The sequence below is a fragment of the Giraffa tippelskirchi genome, chromosome 1 (assembly GCF_054371585.1).
Source record: "Giraffa tippelskirchi isolate mGirTip1 chromosome 1, T2T-mGirTip1v1.2.pri, whole genome shotgun sequence".
In the NCBI taxonomy this organism is placed as follows: domain Eukaryota; kingdom Metazoa; phylum Chordata; class Mammalia; order Artiodactyla; family Giraffidae; genus Giraffa; species Giraffa tippelskirchi.
The window spans coordinates 156,992,918-157,014,030 of record NC_137275.1 but is presented as its reverse complement, the minus strand read 5'-3'; the positions used below and the strand labels follow the sequence as shown (position 1 = coordinate 157,014,030).

At 39.1% G+C, this 21,113-nt stretch overlaps 1 protein-coding gene and 1 long non-coding RNA gene across 24 annotated transcripts in view; both read left to right on the top strand.

Moving 5' to 3' along the window:
* KDM4C (lysine demethylase 4C) overlaps positions 1-21,113 on the top strand; it is a 435,647-nt gene that overhangs the window by 128,759 nt on the left and 285,775 nt on the right. The window lies entirely within an intron of this gene.
* On the top strand, positions 13,325-20,349 carry LOC145510187 (uncharacterized). The gene is made up of 3 exons (XR_014056865.1): positions 13,325-14,026; positions 14,068-16,246; positions 18,823-20,349. It is a non-coding gene; the product is annotated as an uncharacterized LOC145510187 (long non-coding RNA).

Sequence of the window (21,113 nt, the reverse complement as noted above, 5' to 3'; positions counted from 1 at the left end):
CGAAATTCCGCAAGATAAAGCCAAACAGGTATCACTATGGAAGGAATTGTCTTCAGTGGACGTTATTGATTACATGTATGTAAAGATGTCTTGAAAAAGCTTCAGAAAGAAACTAGCATCCTTCAAAGTTCAGTTTAGTATCCCTTCTCTCCCATGAAACTCTGTATCTTTCTTGGGGCAGCTGTATTCCGTTGTGTCCTTGCTTATCTCTGTTCCCTGGACCTACCACTGTTAAATTGTTGCTTTTTATTGGATTCATCTTTGCAGAACAGGAGATGTTACCATGTCTGAAGGTGTTTTTCTGCCTGCCGTTCCCAGATTCAGTGACTATGAAACAAAACCCAGTCCAAATACAATGGTCTTGACTTGAGATAAAAGCTGGGAAAGTGAACAGTGAGGAAATTACAATTTGGGGGAATCAGAAATAGGACATAGAAGGAAATGGGTATTCAGTGTAGTCAAAACACAACTATAAATGTTCATTCATTCACTAAGCTATACATTTAACAGAGGATGATAAACTCTTTGGGACTGGGCAGTTTGCAACAGGGGAAAACTTGTTAAAGATCAGTTCCAGTATCTAGATGTGCGGTTTTACAAAGCCTATATGTGTTTCTGTAAATTTAATAGGAGTAGCCTGATGACAGCTTGGGTGTTTGTGACTGTGCTGTTCACTAATAAACCTTCAAAGTAAATTTATAGCTAAGTGAAAGGAGGACAAAGCTAGCCTATTTTATGCCATTTGTATGTTATGGTGTAAGTTGCAGAGCAGAACTAATGACTGGAGTTGTATGGATTACTGAACAAAGATGAGGAAGTTTGAACTTCAAGGAAAGATGCTATTTATAGAGTTACTTGTGTTTTCAGTTGGGGATTTTAGCTGTGGTGTAAAATAAAGTCATATAATGAGGAAAGATCAATGGGATGCTATATGGTTATAAAAGAATGTTATTCTTAGGCTCATTATTTTTATGAGGTTTTGATAGTTCTATGTGCTGGGCTTAGTTGCTCAGTCGTGACTGACTCTTTATGATCCCATGGATTGTAGCCCACCAGGCTCCTCTGTCCATGGGGATTCTCCAGGCAAGAGTACTGGAGTGGGTTGCCAGGGGATCTTCCCAACCCAGGGATTGAACCCAGGTCTCCCACATTGCAGGTGGATTTTTTACCATCTGAGCCACTAGGGAAGCCTGAATACTTTTTAAAATAATTATATTTATTTATTTTTAATTGATTGATGATTGCTTTACAATATTGATTTGATTTCTGCCATACATCAACATGAATTAGCCACAGGTATATATATGTCCCCTCCCTCTAGAACCTCCCTCCAATCTAATACCCTTTCTCATCCCTCTAGGTTTTACAGAGCCCGGTTTGAGTTCCCTGAGTAATACAGCAAATTTCCATTGGCTATCTATTTTACATATGCTAGTGTATATGCTTCCATGCTACTCTCCATTCAATTCGCCCTCTCCTTCCTCTCTGCAGCCCTTGTCCATAAGTCTGTTCTCTTTGTCTGTGTCTCCATTGCTGCCCTGCAAATTCATCAGTATTATCTTTATAGATTCCATGTATATGTGTTAATATATGATATTTGTTTTTCTCTTTCTGACTTACTTCACTCTGTATAATAGGCTCTAGGTTCATCCACCTCATTAGAACTGACTCAAATGCATTCCTTTTTATGGCTGAGTAGTATTCCATTATATATATATGTGTGTGTGTGTGTGTGTGTGTGTGTGTGTGTGTGTGTGTACACACACTGCAGCTTCTTTATCCATTCATCTGTCAATGGACATCTGGTTGCTTTCATATCCTAGCTTTTGTAAATGGTACTGCAGAGAACATTGGGGTACATGTGTCTTTTTTAGTTTTGATTTCCTCAGGGTATATGTATAAGGCAAATACTTATAAATAGTAAATCCCTCCCCCCCCAAAAAAAACTGTGAATACTTAGTGTCATTCACAAAAAAATGATGTGCATTTGCCCTCTGTATTGGTACACCTTTTGGTTTTTAAAGATTTTTCCTTGAGTCACTGAAAAGGGTTGGCATTCCAAGTTTTCATGTAGATAATTGTGTATAGTTGTAGGCTCAAGTGAGTTTTAAAATAAGGTTGCTTCTACATGTTAGTTTGGCAAAAATAAAAAGTGCCCTGCATTTCTACTGTGCACCTGCTAAAAGCAGTGGAATACCTCTGTATGTAGTGATATGACTAAGAACTTCAAAATATATTTTTAAGTAAAAAGCAGAAAGCTAGTTAATGTGTACTTTGTATAGTATGAAGCTATGTTTTTTAAAAACAAAAATAGAAAAAGAAATGAAAGGATTCATATGGTTAATTATTGGGGCCTTTGGCCTGTGGAATGAATTTTAGGTGTGAACGGTTAGGGACCTTCATCTTTTATGTGGTCTACTTCTGTGTTTTTGGAGATGTTTTCCATCTCTCTTTTTCAAACAAGACTGATTTCATATATTATTTTGTGCTATTTACAAAATGTCCAATAAAATTATTTCTTATAGTTTTCAGAGGTATCTTAATATGGAGAGCCATAATGTTTAAAGTAATGTCTAAATGTGTCTCATAGGTGCATAGTAGAGATACTCTGAAATCTGTGTGTTTCAGAATATTTAGCTTGTAACCAAAATTTCACTATGAAGGAGGAGGTGATAAATATATGTGTCTCTGCATGCTCCTAGTAATTTTAAAATGTTTAAAACTTTATCCTATAGTTATTTATTGATATCTGATTAAGATGATATTCCTCACTTATTGAAAAATGTAAATAAACAACATTGATACACATTATTTAAACAGTTGTTGAAAGAATTAAAGTGGAATTTACTTGGAGACTATTTTCAGATAGTGTTCTGTATTTGTTGTTGTAAAAAAGCCTGAAATTGCATAGACTTTTTCTAAGACATATACTTTGTGTGTATTTGTCATTCCCGTATAATCCAAACTCACTAATATGTTCTGTAAATTGTATCTTGGACAATGGTGCTTAAAAATAATAATGTATTTCCTTTTGTTCTCAGAGTAGTGGACAGTGTGTATTATTCACCAGCAGAGGGCAGTGTCTCTCCACAATTTTTTTTTTTCTGGCAGTCCTTTGGAATGAATGGATTTCCCGTGTAGTATTTCACCCAATTTGACATATAGAGACAAAGAAGATATTTACTGCTTATGAATTTGTAATGGATATATTTTATATGGAAGAGAAGATGATAAAAGCAATGTAACTTTATGTTGTTGTTGTTAAGTTGCTAAGTTGTGTCCAACTCTTTGCAACTTCATGGACTGCAGGCTTCCCTGTCCTTCACCATATCCTGGGGCTTTCTCAAGCTCAAGTCCACAGAGTCTGTGATGCCGTCCAACCATCTCATCCTCTGTTGTCCCCTTCTCCTCCTGCCTTAAGTCTTTTCCAGCCTCAGAGTCTTTTCCAATGAGCTGACTCTTTGCAGGAAAGAATATTTATAATCTTGTTTATATACCTTCTAGATTAGTTGGTCCTTAAAAGAAATGTTCATTTTATGTGTAGGAAGCATTTAGCTTAAAATGTCATCAAATTGAAGTGCTTTCTTTTGTGAAATAAGGTTATAATTCCTCCAAATCTATTGTGAGCTGTTCACGGATTTGGTTCCTATGTGTTGTTGGCTGCTGTGCAAAGGGGTAGTGCCCCCCCCCAACACTCAGTACAAACATATTTACTATTTGGAGGAAACGTATGTGGTAATTTGTGGGGGAAAATGGGGAGAAAGTTACATCAGTATATATTTTTATGTTTTGAAGTACACTTGTAACTTATGGAAATTTACATTACGTTTTAACATCATCCTCTTTGATGGCATTTTGTTGTTGTTGTTGTTGCTGTTGTTTGTTTGATTTTTTGGGGCCACTCTGTGGGGCATGCAGAATTTTATCTCCTTAAGCAGGGATCACACCCATGTTCCCTGCAGTAGAAGCATGAAGTCCTAATCACTGGACTGCCAGGAAATTCCCTGGTGGTATTGTAATTTTCTTTATTATGTTTCCAAAGCAGTCAGTTATTACATGTGCAATTAAAAAAGTTTGTTTTTAAAAAGAACTATCTCATTGTATTTTATATATAAAAATAGACTTTAAAATATTCAGCTTATTTAAAAACTAAATATTGGTGAAGTACTTTTGAAAATGGAGGTGTAAAGACAAGAATGGTAGCTTAAGAAAATATCCAAAATGAAGAAACTGGTACATCAGTGGTTACATCACTTGCTAGATTTGAGGCTTTGGGTAAATTACTTGTTTTCAGTTTCAAACAGAAATATAAGTATCAAAAATCCCTGAGTTCATTTAACTGTATCTAATATTTCTAGAGATGACTGTGAGCTGGTGGTTATTGATTTTGATGTATTGCATACCCTGGTAAAGGAAGCAAGCAAGTACATTAGGAACTGATGAAATTAATAGTGTTAAATAGTGGAAATTCATCCCCACCTTTCTCAGGGTGTATTTCACTTCCTACATGTGCTAGATAAATCAGGCTTGTTTAATAATGTTAGCAGTTTTATACAAATGTTTATATTTCATGCAAAAGGGAGGGATTTGACTAATCTCTGGGATCTCTAAAATAATTGATTTTACCTGGAATTTTAATTAAATTTTTTTTTGGTTGTGGAACTTTTTTGGAGATATTTGAAAGGCATATTTCTGAATCTGTATTTATGGATGTAGCTGGCTGCCTCTGGTCCTGCAATGGATCCTAGGTGCCGAGGGATGGAGGTGGCAGGGGCCAGACACTCTCCACTGAGAGAAGAAGTGTGGAGCCCATCCATCTCTTGGGTCTTAGTAATGAGACTCTTCTTCAGGTTCTCACCCTTGCTTACGTCTGGGGCTCTGGGTTAGGTTCCTAGTTTAAATGTCTTGTGTGTGAGTAAGTTAGGAACCTATTTCTGAAACTTGTTGCCAGTCATTCCATCTCTTAAGGTTTCTCCCTGGAAGTTGGGTCAGACAGGTAGATGGAAGGTGACTTTTGAAAACAGGTTTTTTTGAGGTTCAGGCAGAGACGAGGACGGGCCTACAAGGGGCTCTCCTGTGACCTTCCTGCCCTGTTCCTCCTCCCACCGCACTCCAGCTCTTCCATTCTTGCCATCCTGTACTGCTTTACAGCTGCTTTCTGGGAATGGTGCTGCTGCTTTCCTGTCTGATGAACCCTCACTGCAAGTCTCAGCTTTGCTATCACTTCTTGCAGGCGGAACTCCTGACCTCGGGAGCAGGATAATAGGGCTTCTGTCTGTCTATAGGGTTGTTCTGCAGGTTACATGAGAAAGTGTGTACATAGAGCTTGTGTCCTGGTGGTTCTCACTTACAGGAGCCCTCACAGTGCTGGGATTCACTGCAGAAGGAGCTCAGCCAAACACAATGGATCAAAAGAAAGGTGCTTTAACACATGTAAATAAAGTAAGTCTAAGGTACAGAAATTGATCAGTGCAAAGAAATAGAGAATAGGAAAACAATCGAATGGGAAAGACTATAGAGATCTCTTCAAAAAAATTAGAGATACCAAGGGAACATTTCATGCAAAGATGGGCAAAATAAAGGACAGAAATTGTATGGACCTAACAGTAGCAGAAGATATTAATAAAAGGTGGTAAGAATACACAGAAGAACTATGCAAAAAAGATCTTCATGACCCAGATAACCATGATGGTGTGATCACTCACCTAGAGCCAGACATCCTGGAGTGCGAAGTCAAGTAGTCCTTAGGAAGTATCACCGCGAACAAAGCTAATGGAGGTGATGGAATTCCAGCTGAACTACTTCAAATCCTAGAAGATGACACTGTGAAAGTGCTGAACTCAATATGCCAGCACATTTGGAAAACTCCACAGTGACCATGGACTGGAAAAAGTCACTTTTCATTCCAATTCCAAAGAAAGGCAATGCCAAAGAATGTTCAAACTGCCACACAGTTATACTCATTTCACACACTAGTAAAGTAATGCTCAAAATTCTCCAAGCCAGGCTTCAACAGTACGTGAACCGAGAACATCCAGCTGTTCAAGCTGGATTTAGAAAAGGCAGAGAGGAACCAGAGGTCAAAATGCCGACATCCATTGGATCATTGAAAAAGCAAGAGAATTCCAGAAGAACATCTACTTCTGCTTCACTGACTAAAGCCTTTGACTGTGTGGATCACAACAAACTTTGGAAACAACTTAAAGAGATGGGAATCCCAGACCACCTTATCTGCCTCCTGAGAAATCTGTATGCAGATCAAGAAACAACAGTTAGAACCGGTCATGGAACAACAGACTGGTTCCAAATTGGGAAAGGAGTACGTCAAGGCTGTATATTGTCACCCTGCATTTTTAACTTATATGCAGAGTACATCATGTGAAATGCTAGGCTGGATGAAGCATAAACTGGAATCAAGATTGCCAGGAGAACTATCAATAACCTCAGATATGCAGATGACACCACCCTTATGGCAGAAAGCGAAGAGGAACTAAAGAGCCTCTTGATTAAAGTGAAGGAGGAGAGTGAAAAAGCTGGCTTACTCAACTTTCATAAAAAGATCATGGCATCTGGTCCCATCACTTCATGGCAAATTGATGGGAACAGGGCAAACAATGGAAACAGTGAGAGACTTTATTTTGGGGGGCTCCAAAATCACTGCAGATGGTGACTGCAGCCATGAAATTAAAAGACGCTTGCTCCTTGGAAGAAAAGCTGTGACGAACCTATTAAAAAGCAGGTATATTACTTTACCGACAAAGGTCTGTCTAGTCAAAGCTATGGTTTTTCCAGTAGTCGTGAATGAATGTGAGAGTTGGTCCATAAAGAAAGCTGAGCACTGCAGAATTGATGCTTTTGAACTGTGGTGTTGGAGAAGACTCTTGAGAGTCCCTTGGACAGCAAGGAGATCCAACCAGTCAATCCTAAGGGAAATCAGTTGTGAATATTTATTGGAAGGACTGATGCTGAAGCTGAAGTTCTAATACTTTGGCCACCTGATGCGAAGAACTGACTCATTGGAAAAGACCGTGATGCTGGGAAAGATTGAGGGCAGGGGAGAAGGGGACGACAGAAGATGAGATGGTTGGATGATATCACCGACTCGTTGGACATGAATTTGAGCAAGCTCTGAAAATTGGTGATGGACAGGGAAGCCTGGTGTGCTGCAGTCTGTGGGTTGCAAAGTGTTGTACACAACTAAGTGACTGAATTGAACTAAACTGAAGGTATAGACAACCTATGTACAAAATTGTTCACTTTTCTGTCTGAAGGTTATGCCTGGACTTAACATTTTCAGTAGCGTGTGGTGAGATTCACAGCTTCACGTGTTAACTGATTTTTATGTTGTTGTATTCTGAAGACATTTCTTTTTGTTTTATACATATATATGTTTTCTTTTTCAGATTCTTTCCCATGATAGATTATTACAAGATATTGAATATAGTTCCCTGTGCTATACAGTAGCTCCCCGTTTTTTATCTTTTAGTGTATAGTTGTGTGTATCTGTTAATTCTAAACTCCTAATTTATCCTGCGCCAGCTCCCCCCCCCCCCGCACCCACCCCCAGCATCCCCTTTGGTAACCATAAGTTTGTTTTCTGTGTCTGTGAATCTTTTTGTAAAGAAGTTCATTTGTATCATGTTTCAAGATTTCACATGTAATTGATAGCATATGATATTTGTCTTTCTCTGTCTGACTTACTTTGCTAGACATCTCTGTTTAGATTAGGAGGTATTTCTTTCTCCAGTCACTGGATTCCAGCCAGGACAGCCGGTACTAGAGAACTTCCAGTTGCTTCCAGAGAAGTGTGTGCTTCCTGTGAGTTTCAACAAGATGTTTTCCCTTTCTTTTCATACTTATTTTGCTGTTGAAAAAAGAAGGACAAGAATAGATTTTCTCACCAACATTTCTACTGTTGATGTTTCAAGAATTGTGATATTCTATTCTTGGAGTTTTTTTCTTGTGGTAACTTTTCCATATTACTGCAAACCACTGGGTATTTCAAGTATGTTGAGAAATTTAACAAAACAAAAATACACAGCAAACAAAATACTGACTGCTTCTGTCTTTCCTCTTAAAAGAAATGGGATATGAAGATTGAAATGCTTGAGATATAGCCTCACTTCAGCAACTGACAGTTTCGGTTCTGTCAGTTGTTTGTTTTCAGATAAACAAAACACCAGCTCTCATACCAGGGAAAGTAAATGTTCAGATTTTTTTTCTAGGTAATATAATTTGATTGTATTCTTTTAAAATTAGCTGCCCAAGGATAGGGATTGAAAAGTAAAAATTCCTGCACAAAAATGTTTCCCTAGTATTAAAATTTAAATGCAGGCAAATGCGTTTAAAACTTAAGAAAAACAGGTTGAGGTATTCTTGAAACATATGGTGAAGCAGACACATTTGTTGTAATGTAATGCACCATTTATGGAACCTAATACACTGTCATAGGCTCAGGTTTGTAAAATGGATTTTTATGGAATATATATCTTTCTTTAGTCCCCGCCTTGTGCCAGCTGAGGAAGAATCCACGTCACATTCTGAGCGCTTCCCCAGTGGGATTGGGGAGAGGCAAGGAGAGGAATGTGACTGGCCACCTCCTCTTGGAGGTATGGGGCCCTGGAGTTTATCTTCCTTCCTGCCCTGGGAGTGGGCTTGGCCGATGCCCCTTTGGAGTGCTCTCAGCTCTGCAGGATGCCCAGACAGCCTGTCCGCCTGCCTTCTTTCCATCTCTTCCTTTATTCTCTTCTCTTCTTATCAGTAAAGCTAGCACTTGGGGAAAATTGAACAGGCTTTACTTTATTATGAGAATACATATAAGGAGAATTGAAACCTCTCAGGTAAAATTTCATGCAGTTACTAAAAACAAACAGCTGTATTTGATATGTCTTGAGGCCAGCTGATGTCAGAGTTTCTGATACTTTGTGCAATTTTAATTGAAACATACTACTTTTAATATAGAAGAAAAAGATCTCATGACAGGTGTCTTGTGTGCAGGTAGTAAATTAGGGATTAAGACTCTAAAACTCTTTTAGGAGCAATCATACTTTCTGCTTTCCTTTCCATTTGAGTTTCGTTCCATTTTCCTGGTTTGCGGTTCAGAGCCCAGTTCTGATCTTTGTTGACACGACTTCTTATTTTTCCATTCAAACTAGGGTTATTATTCCCTGGCCACTTCTGGAAATACCATTTTGGTGTGCTACATACTTTTGGTAAAGTGAGTGTGCATAATGAAGAATGCAGAAGTATAGGGCCAATTTATGATATTCCTTGATATTAAAAAAAAAACAGTTTCTTCCTGTGACTTTTTGATTTTGCTACTTATTTTTCTGTTTTAAGGATTGTGTTAGGCACCTTACAGGAATGGGCTACAAATATGAAATTCTGGAGTTAATTTAACTTTGTTTTCAGAATGAATATTCTAAAAGCATCTAGAATGATAAATTTTTTTTATGAGGTGCTTTTTAGCTTGGGAAAGTTTCTTCACTGCTTTTAAGATTTATCATCTTATTAATTTGCTAGAAGGCATCATACTTAATTTTTTTCTCATGGTAGAAATTTGCAGGAAGCACATTATCTGTACCTGCTGTTTAGATTATGCAAAATGGTTGTTTCATCTACCTACCAGCATTTATCTTAGCATCTTCACATTTCCTTGAGGAGGTTAGGGGATTGCATGGTAAAGAAGATAGAAAACAAAAGAAATTGACCTTTCTCTGAAGCAGTCATGGTCAGTGCATTCTTTTCTAGCTACCACCATGATGAGGAATTGGAGATGCCTGACATTTTGATGTTGGAGGTTAAATTCCCTTTCAATTCAAAAGAGACAAAAATGATTGTTACAGTCCAGTCATTAAGAAGTCATTGTCCTCCTTGTACTTGGCACTTTTTACGCTATTCCACTGCCAAGATTTGATTGTTTTTAACCCCTTAGAAAGAGAACAAGAGTTTGGGGGGAATATCCATTTTTCTGTCTCAAGAATAAAGAGACATCTTGGTTTGGTTTTTCTTTCCTTGAATGATCCAGCAATTTACACATCTTCGACTTGGACCTTGTAGCTTTAACCTGGGTGAGTATACATTTCATCTAAGGTATAGTTTTAGAAAAACAAGGAAAGGACCATTTAAATGCTTTCAGTTTTCATTGTATTTGGTCCCTTAATAGAATTAACATCAGCTTGTGGTAGTGGAAGGACCTATGCTGGGTGTGAAAAGCTCACTAAGACAGTTTTTTTGGCACTTTAATGTATAAGAGGCTAGTCTGTTATCACTGATAAACACTGTAGCAAATGTACAAGATAATACAGGAGTATAGGATGGAGAGAGATTAATTCCAGCTCGGCAGGGATCAGAAACTTTTTTTTTTGAGAAGTCTGATATTTGAGTTAGTGAAGTTTAGATGGGATTTTGGTGGTTTGAAAGTATGTGTCTGAAAGGGAATCAGCAGCATGAGAGAAGTCTTGGAAGCAAGATGTGGAAGGAAGTTTTTGACAATTGTCTCTGTGTGCTTTGAGAGTACATTTAAAATGGTGGGTGGAACCAGGCTACGGAACACCTTGAATGTTAGGCAGAGGCATTTGGACCTTTAAATTCTGTGTGATGGGCAGCCAGTGAACATTTTAGAAAAGATTTTCAATATAAACTTTTTATAAGGCATTGAAGTGGAAATACAATAAATATGTTTGCAATTTAAATTTTGATATTAAAATTTTAATATTTTTCATTTTGGGCAAGCGACTTTCAAAGGAGCAGAACTGCGCTTGTGTGGATGGCCAAGTGACTGCAGGATCATAGTGGAAACAACCTAGTTTCACTTTTTTCTCTGAATTTTAAAGATATAAATGGAAGGGGGTTCATATTCCATCCTTAAAGATTATTCAGGTCATCAGGTTTTTTAATTTAAGTGCAAGAGTGAAAAGGATTAAATCATTTACACAAGTATGAATTATTTTCATTGGCAGGCTTAGAGCAGGGGTCCCCAACCCCTGGACCATGGACCAGGAGAATGTCAGATCAGTGGTGGCATTAGATTGTCATAGGAGCATAAACCCTACTGTGAACTTTGCATGTGAGGGATCTAGGTTGTGGGCTTCTTATGAGATTCTAATGCCTGATGATCTGAGGTGGAACTGAGGTGGTGCTAGCACTGGAGAGTGACTGCAAATATAGATTATCATTAGCAGAGAGGTTTCACTGCACAGAGACCATGATAAGTCAATTGCTTGCAGACTCATATCAAAACCCTATCAGTGAGTGGCAAATGACAATTAACTGCATCATGTGGCACGCTCTGTAGTGGCAAATGAGTTGATATACTTCAGTTGTACAGCTGCATCTGATGGTGGGCTTTCAGTCAGAATCTGACACTTACTTTAGTCTATGTGTGGCCCACTTAGTATTTTATTTACCACTAGGTCTTGTAACTTTAAATGTCATCTATATACTGCTGACTGCTAGCTAATAAGTTTATATCTTTAGCTTGGACTTCTCCTTGAACCTGCAAACTCCTGCCAGGTAATCAGACTGATTACTTGACATCTTCATTTGGATGTCTGATAAGTTTTGCAAACTTTAACAACTCCAATAACTGCTCTTCCAGGTTTCTCCATCTCATTTAATAGCAGTTCTGTTTCTCCAGTTGCTCAGACCAAAAACTGCAGTTTTCATTGATATCTCTCTTTCTCTTTAATTACACATTGGTTCTGTCCACAGTTCTCCACTTTCCAAATCTATCTGAAGTGACCACTTCTCACCACACTCACTATTGCTACTCTGGTTCAACCAGTGTCTCTGGTCTGAATTATCCTAATAGTTCCCAAAGTCTCCCTGCTTCTGTCTATTCTTTATTCAGAGGCCAGAGTGGTGCTTTAAAAACCTTCATTCAGAGTGTACACGTCCCTGCTCAAAATCCCCCTTCTATGGCTTCCCATCTCACTCATTAAAATTTAACGTTCTTACTAGGTGTGCAAATGCTACATGATCACTCTGTAGCCAACACCCACCATCTCCAGACATAGAGACTTCACCTCTCTGACTTCCTCTGCTGCCTCCATGCTTCTGACCCACTTGGCTACAACATGTGCCTCCCACCCTTATGACCCAAGAACCCTGGATTCCACGATCCCTTTGTTGCATTCCCCCCTCCTCTTATGCTTGTTCTCTCACTTCCTTGAAGTATTTTCTCTTGTGTCACCTTTTCACTGAGACTTTTCCTTAATTTAAATTGGAACATTTTCCACAATCCCTGGGTCAGAAAGATCCCTTGGTGAAGGAAATGGCAACCCACTCCAGTATTCTTGCCTGGGAAATCCCATGGACAGAGGAGCCTGGTGGACTACAGTCCATGGGATTGCGAAAGAGTCCCTCATGACTTAGCAATTAAACAATAGCAGCAACTACCACAATCCCTATAGTCCCTTCTCAGTGTAATTTTTTTCCATAGTGCTTACCATTTGACATATCCTTCAGCTTATTTATTGTCTATCTTCCCCAAATTGCAAGAAAGCTCTACTAAAATAGGAATTTTTGTCTAGCTTATTCCCACCTATTTCCCCAGTACCTAGTATCATAACTTGTGCATAAGTATTAATTCATAAATGGCTATGGAATGAATGAGTACAGTGACAAAGTGAAGAATATAAACTTTAATCTGGCACAGTTTAGCCCAAGCTTAGCTGATGCTGGTAAGTTTTTGTGAATTTCTATCCAATCTTCACTTTTACTTTTTATTTTATAGCTATTAATAACACTGAACATTTCTCATTTCTGAGTGCCCTTTGCCAGTGTCCAGGTTTGTATTACTGTAGTTGTAATCATAAATAAAATGACTCTTTTAACACTGTTCCTTACAAGTTCCACATTACATTTATCAAAGTACAACTCCCACTTTCCTTGAAAAGAAGAGGTGGAATTCCTGGAAATAGCTCACATCTAAAACAAACAGCTTCCCTCACTTCCAGAGGAGTGAAATTAAAAACTTTGGCTGGAACATTTCATCGGCAGTAATCATTGAACTTCAGCCTGAAGTCAGTGATGGGATGCTTGGCTCTCCCTCCCTGGCTCTAATGTTTTAACTGTGCATTTGCTACAGAAATGAATGGCATGTTGGATTTATTTCCACAGTGATATTTTTATTTTAAATTGACAGTTTCATAAGGAGATTTCTCATTAAATCGCCTTATTTCTTGGTTTGTCATTTGCTTTAGCTTCTCAGGTGTGAATTTTCTTCTTTCTAAATGTGTCTTTTTCAGGATATTTATTTGATAAAGCCTGTATGATTTAATATTTGTACTCTACTGGATTTGGCAAACCCCTCCCCTTCCACCTGTTGGCCCAGACTATAGTTACATGCTAGCTCTTTTATTGTCATAGAGCATTTGCATTAGTTAGATTCTTACACTTTTCAAAAAATTCTCCTTTAAAAAATGTTGCACTGGTGTTGCACCTGACTCTCCTTTCTGATTAATGTGACTGAAAATTGGGCCACTAATGTGGTTCATGTTTGTGGTTTTTATTGAAGCATTTTTTTTTTCCTTTGCGATGCTGGATCATTTTATACTGACCTTATGTTTCGTTTTTTGTTTTTTTAAGTGGCTATCTTACAAATGCAGTTGAAATCTTTAGAGTCCATAGTGACCACAGTTTAAGTTTAGTGTGAATGTACATTGCAAGTGAATTATATTCTTGTGTTTATTTGAATGAGTGAATGAATGAATGAGCAGTTGCTGTGACAGAAGGAAGGATGAAAATTTTAACCTTCCACTGAATTCCAAGAAATGTCTTCTTGAATATATGTGCTTAGGCCCATCGAGTGACAGAATATGGAGTAGCCAGATGTAGTTAACAAGTTCTGAGTCTGTGGGGTTTGATATCTGGCCTAATTGTTTATGATTAAATCATCAAAGAAAAAGATGTCCATATAACCACAGCAAATGCTCTTATCTTTGTTGTTGTTTGTTTCAGATGTTTTCTGTGTCACTGACTACAGAACCCAGAATTATGTTTTTAGGGGCAGGGAATCAAAGGGGTACCACTTTGTCTTATGTTTTTAGGGGCAGGGAATCAAAGGGATACCACTTTGTCTTTGGGCACATCAGTTTCTGTCTTCACCTCTAGTTAAAGGAGCAGAGTCTGAGGGAGATACTGGTGCTTCTGGGAGCTCTAGCCTTGCAGGTGGGGCATCGGACTCCTTTCTTTCCTCTGATATTTGGAAATTCGTTGGTAATTTGGGGGAACATTTCTCAGCCTGTCTCTCTCGGGTGCTTTAGGCAAGAAAGTATTTACTTCTTAAAAACCTCAAGTATGGTAATCCAGAATCTTCTTTCACATAGCTGCCGGCATTCTCTTTCTCTCTCTCTTATTTTTGGAAAATTCGAGCTGTGATTTTATACTTAAACTCAGAATCAGAACGTGTAGGAAGGAGGAGATGGTTGAAGGTTGCAGGAGCTTTTGTTTGTTTTAACTCACTGAGAGTGTGGGCTAGTTAACTATACAGTAACAGGATTCCTGCCTCCAGGTCTGCTTTGTCCAGGTAGCCACCCTGCTGCCAAGTGTGGACCACAGCAGACTCAAATTCTAAGAGCCCTTTGGTTCCTAGTTGGAGGCAGGCAGTGGGAGCAGCCAGGAAACTGGGGTGAGGGGAGGAGAATGCTGCCCCCACTCAGGGTTGCCTCAGGCCCTCCTCTAGGGACTCTCCTGGATTCTGGTAATTACTCCCTCAGGCCTTTCAGACTGAACTTCAGTGAAAACTTGGCTGTTAGCAGGCCCAGGGTACTACTCTGTCTCTCTTGTTCCTTTATACCCTGCCTCTACCTGTAATGTCTGTTTATTTAAATTCTTCCCAAGTTTCATTTTAGTCTATTTTCTGCTGGAACCCAGACTTATACAGGAAACTCCTGTGGATTTTGGCTGAGGAGTTTTTATTAAATTAAACATAAAAACTGAAAATGTTTAAGGTCATTCTTCATAGAAAACTCTTCTTTCCTTTGGTCTCTGGATTCCGCTTTGCTATTGATTTGGACACAAGATAGGTTCCTATATGTATCTGTTTAATTTAAAAATTAAGGATGGTAGAAAATCCTGTTGCCTCCAGCTATAATAATATATTCTTTCTTTCTTTCTTAAAAACACATTTTGGTACCAAAGCTAGAACGTTGACACTTTGTGGTTAGTAAGGCTTAATCTTCTTGCTTTGAGGTTTTGAAAGGAACCGTGTATATGACAGTGAATGTTCAGGGAAACTTACATCCTTTTAACTATTTAACATTCTAAACCATTTTTGAGAGCTCAGTATGCCATTTGAAGCTTGCAAAGCATGGGTTTTTAATTTCAGATGCTTTTGTGGGTGCCTAAGGTGTGCTTTGTTGGGACTTGTTAAGATCATATGAAAACATTCCAGGGCTGCCACTGTTGCTGACATGTCTCAGCCAACATTGTGGAGGAGCTTCTGATGGAATAATTATGATATGAACAATGTTGTAGGTGGTTGTTACCATAGAAAAACATGGTATGGACCAAATAAAAGAGACACAAACTTTGATAAATTGATTGGTCTTGCTTGCTTTTTTTTTTGCCCAGGATAAGCTCAATTCAAGAACTGTCCTGGCCTGCTGTAGTGCAATGATGGTTTACATTCTTCACAGGCTTCTTCACTGTTTTTGAAAAATACTGTTAGGAACAGATTTTTAAGGAATTTTTTTTACAGTGAGGTATCAGTTTCATTTCTCTGCCCATCTTTACCACCATCCCCATCGCCCTCAATTAGCATGCTAGTTACTTAAGTTTTCAGATTTGATATTCAAGTTCAAATCTCAGTCAAGATTCAAGCGTTTTTCTCTTGAGATTCAGTTCAAAGACAAGTTTTGTTTTTGTTTTTCATGGTAGCTGAAATGATGTAGTATATCACCTGTTGAGAAGTCTAAAGTTATATTTTATAAAAGAGCACTGGGACATGAAAAGGCACTGTTTTGTGTGTGTGTATGTTGAGCTGCAGTTTAGCCTGAGTTTCTGGGATTACCAAAGATCTGGAGCAAATCTTTGCAGATGGATCCTTCAGTTCAGTTCAGTTAGGTCTTTCAGACATGTCCAAGTCTTTGCGACTCTGTGGACTGCAGCAACCCAGGTTTCCCTGTCCATCACCAACTCCTGGAGCTTTCTCAAACACATGTTCATCGAGTCAGTGATGCCATCCAACCATCTCATCCTCTGTTGACCCCTTCTCCTGCCTTCAGTCTTTCCCAGCATCAGGGTCTTTTCCAAGGAGTCAGTTCTTCGCATCAGGTAGCCAAAGTATTGGAGTTTCAGCTTCAGCATCAGTCTTTCCAATGACTATTCAGGACTGGTTTCCTTTAGGACTGACTGGTTTGATTTCCTTGCAAACCAAGGGACTGTCAATAGTCTTCTCCAACACCACAGTTCAAAAACATCAATTCTTCGGTGCTCAGCTTTCTTTATAGTCCAACTCTCACATCCATACATGACTACCTTAATGGACCCTAAATTCCCCTTCTTTGCATTACTAGAGAACAGCTTTCTGAGAACAGCCATTGTGAGCAACAAAAGCTGTGGTCAGAGACATCCTATATGGGCCTCATGACTTCAGTTTGCTCTTATAAATGACCTGATGACCAGCTGGTGACAGTGAAAATACAGCCCTCCTCCCCACTTTTGGATGGTGCTTTGTTGATGAACCAGGTTTCTCCTCTTTGTGAGCAGATTATCCAGTGCAGTGGCAAGTGGGTGTCAGGCATTGGATCTTACGAGAAAACATTGCTAAAGCTGTGGGCTCAGTGGGAGAGGCATCTATGGTGCTAATGGCAAGGAAATAAAACTGGCCTTCTTGGAATTTGATAGACTGTTCCACTCAGGTCTTTGATCTTCATTCACTTTTATCACTGCTCATATGAGAATGTCTGTAAAATGTGTTGATGTGAGGATTAAACTCTAAGGGAGTTTGTAAATGTAAACAAGTATGACACGGTGTTAGAGAAGCAAATGTAAAGAGAAAATCTGCAAATGAGAGATGAAAATAAAAATGAAGGAGAGAGAAGTATTAGGTGAAGGTAGACTATTATTCTCTGAGAGCTTGTTTTGTTTCTTGCCTTAATAAGATTTTGTAACCAAATTCAGTTCTTTTTACATAATCCAAATTATTTCCTGTGAATGCCAGTTACAATATAAAACTGATTATATTGTGAGAAGAACTGACTCATTTGAAAAGACCCTTATGCTGGGAAAGATTGAAGGCGGGAGGAGAAGGGGACGACAGAGGATGAGATGGTTGGACGGTATCACTGACTCAATGGACATGAATTTGAGTAAACTCTGGGAGTTGGTGATGGTCAGGGAGGCCTGGTGTGCCTGCAGTCCATGGGATTGCAAAGAGTTGGACACGACTGAGCGACTGAACTGATTGTGAGAAGCCACAGGATCTTTCTAGTAATAACTTCAGACCCTCACTTTTATCTCATTCTGCACTCTAGGGTGAATAAGACTGTTGCTATGAATGCACACTAGGGAAAACAAAACAAATGCCTCCCAATGCTGTTTATCACAGATATGGACTGTGGAAGTGAGTGTTCAAAATTACAAAACAACTGGAATATTTTCAGTAGTTTACAAATTATTAAAAGGTTTTCCTGATGTTTTGACTTGTCAGAGAGACTGTCTTATGGGGGTTTAGAACTTGTAGTTTGGCATTGCAGATTCTATTCTGATGATCTGATCATTCTCAGTGGCATTGCTGGCTTTAAACTACTGTTCTCTTTCATATTCATAAATGTTCCAATATTATTGGTATGTGCAATAAAATATATAGGTGTTCATTTGTCTTAATTCTTGTTTATGTGATTGGTAGAAAATGTATTAAATGACTATAGCTTTTAGGTAAAAATCAGTGCAGACTTTTTACCATTGTTACTAGAAGAAAGTAAATTATTTAGGGCTTTATACTTAGTAATGCCTTTGATCATTTTGACCTACTCTAAAGTGATGGCGGTAAAGCAATTGATGATAAACAACATTATTTAGAGTATTGGGTGTATCATATTTACCTCCCAAGTTAAGAAGCTTCCCTTCGAGGTGGTCATCCATTCTATGTGTGTAGGCTTCTGGTCCTTTCAGGGCACTCTCATCATCATTTAGTCTATCTACTCCAATTTCTTGCACCATTGGCCTGTACCTTGAAAGGGAAAGTGTTAGTGAAAATGAAAAGTCATGTCTGATTCTTTGTGGACCATGGTCTGTCCATGAATTCTCCAGACAAGAATACTGGACTGAGTTGCCATTCCCTTCTCCAGGGGATCTTCCAATCCAGGGATAGAACCTGGGTTTTCTGCGTGGCCTGTATCTTAACCGCACCTCAACAATCAGCCTTTTTTAAAAAAAAATCAGGGGGTCCTCCTTGAAAAACCTTTTTACCTTGTCTCCTACCCTCTCACACTCTTGGAAGGAGTCGCACTGTCTCTCTAATTGCTTCTTTAGCACACTCATGCTGAGCTGTCACAACACCCTCTATGAAGGCCATCTCTGGGCCAAAGCCAGTAGTCAGTTTTCCATCCTCACTTTGCTTAGCCCCTCAGCCTCTCCAGTCTTGAACCACTGTCTTGTTTTCTCCCCATATCACAATCAGTTCAGTTCAGTTCAATCTCTCAGTCGTGTCCGACTCTTTGCAACCCCATGAACCACAGCACGCCAGACCTCCCTGTCCATCACCAACTCCTGGAGTCCACCCAAACCCGTGTCCATTGAGTCAGTGATGCCATCCAACCATCTCATCTTCTGTCGTCCCCTTCTCCTCCTGCCCTCAATCTTTCCCAGCATCAGGGTCTTTTCAGATGAGTCAGCTCTTCATATGAGGTGGCCAAAGTATTGGGGAGTTTCAGCTTCAACATCAGTCCTTCCAATGAACACCCAGGACTGATCTCCTTTAGGATGGACTGGTTGGATGTCCTTGCAGTCCAAGGGACTCTCAAGAGTCTTCTCCAACACCACAGTTCAAAAGCATCAATTCTTTGGCGCTCAGCTTTCTTCACCGTACAACTCTCACATCCATACATGACCATTGGAAAAACCATAGCCTTGACTAGACGGACCTTTGTTGAGAAAGTAATGTCTCTGCTTTTCAATATGCTGTCTAGATTGGTCATAACTTTCCTTCCAAGGAGTAAGCGTCTTTTAATTTCATGGCTGCAGTCGCCATCTGCAGTGATTTTGGAGCCCAGAAAAACAAAGTCAGCCACTGTTTCCACTGTTTCCCCATCTATTTGCCATGAAATGATGGGACCGGATGCTATGATCTTAGTTTTCTGAATGTTGAGCTTTAAGCCAACTTTTTCACTCTCCTCTTTCACTTTCATCAAGAGGTTCTTTAGTTCTTCTTCACTTTCTGCCATAAGAGTGGTGTCATCTGCATATCTGAGGTTATTGATATTTCTCCCGGCAATCTTGATTGCAGCTTGTGCTTCCTCCAGTCCAGCATTTCTCATGATGTACTCTGCATATAATTTAAATAAGCAGGGTGACAACATACAGCCTTGATGTACTCCTTTTCCTATTTGGAACCAGTCTGTTGTTCCATGTCCAGTTCTAACTGTTGCTTCTTGACCTGCATACAGGTTTCTCAAGAGGCAGGTCAGGTGATCTGTTTTTCTTCTAACTGTATGTCTGTTTCTCAGCCTTCTTCATCAGACCTCCAAATATTAGAAGGCCATAGAGCTCTCTGCTTGGCCCTCTTCTCTGTCTTCAGGTTCTTTATCAATTTGGTTGTTTGTCTTCCCTACCCAAGAATGTAAGTCCCTTGCGAGCAGGCAGTTTGATCTGTCTTGTTTGTAGTGGTGCCCAGGGCAGAGCTTTGCAGGTGCTGGCTGACAGCACGACCCTTAACCATTCTTCTCATTGCTTGGATTTGTGTGTCCTCATTCCCGTAGTTTCACAGAGATTGTAGTCAGTGTTTCTGTGATCACCTTGAACATTACTTTAGTGTCATGGGATACAGTTTATATAGTTTATTATTTCACTTGACCTATGTCTTCTTTTTCCAATAATGTACTGCCGCTTTGTGACAGGTGAAAGCTGAGGGCTTCTGCTGTGTTATTGATGCCGCTCTCATTTTTTATCCCCTATGGTCAGTTCCTTTACTTACTCCATTGTTACCCACCTGTTTTTTTTGAAACTTTTACTTTTTAACAACCTTAGAGGTTGATGGTTAGTTATACTTTTTCTCTACCCTCCCTATTAAGATCTGTCAGATTATCCCAAGAATGCAAAACTCTGAAATTCCTTTAGGAAAAAAATATTGTAAAGTAATTAGCCCCCAACTAAAATAAATAAATTTATTGAAAAAAAAAAAAAGAATTTTGAGCAGGAATGCCAGTTGCCAGTGTTCTGAGCCTCAGCTTCCTTACACACATGTTCAGGTGCCCTCTATAGCTTGTCTTTAGCCTGTTTTCCAGTCTGTCAGCCCAGCACTGCCTACATCCTGTGCTTTAGCAAGACTGAGTTACCTTGTACCCCACACCTGTGTTTCTTCATCTCTCTGCTTTGCCTTGTGCTGTTACCTGGAGTATGATCTTTATCCAAACTCCACACATACTGCAAAGCCATTTCAACTGTTTTCTCCTTTGTGAAGATCTGTCTGCTCACCCCAAGCTTGAAATATTCTCTCTCTATTGTGAAATCTCTAGGTATCTTTACCTTAATTATAGTGCTTAGACTTCTCTTTTTCTTTGTTTGCTTATGTCTCATATCTTGTAGGTCACTGAAGACAAATGCTTAGCTCTTGCCTTTTGTTCAATAAATATTGAAGGAATAAAAGAGACTTGAACTCATGTAAAGAAAACCAAGTGCCCTTTTGCTATTTACTTACCTATCCTGGGTGTCAGTTCTCTTTAAATTATGTTTATTCTTCCATTTCCAAGTTAATAACAACTAAAATTGAGTGAAGTGCTTCACTTTTCACAAAACTTTGTACATTTATCCTGCTTGACTACTCCCTGCCTCCAGTAGTTCAGTAAGGAGATAGTGTATGTAAACCGTAAAGTAAGGTACAGATGCTGTTTCTCTGGTTAAGTGTCACTGTTCTCCAGTCACTGGTCTGTGAACCTCTACTATTGAGT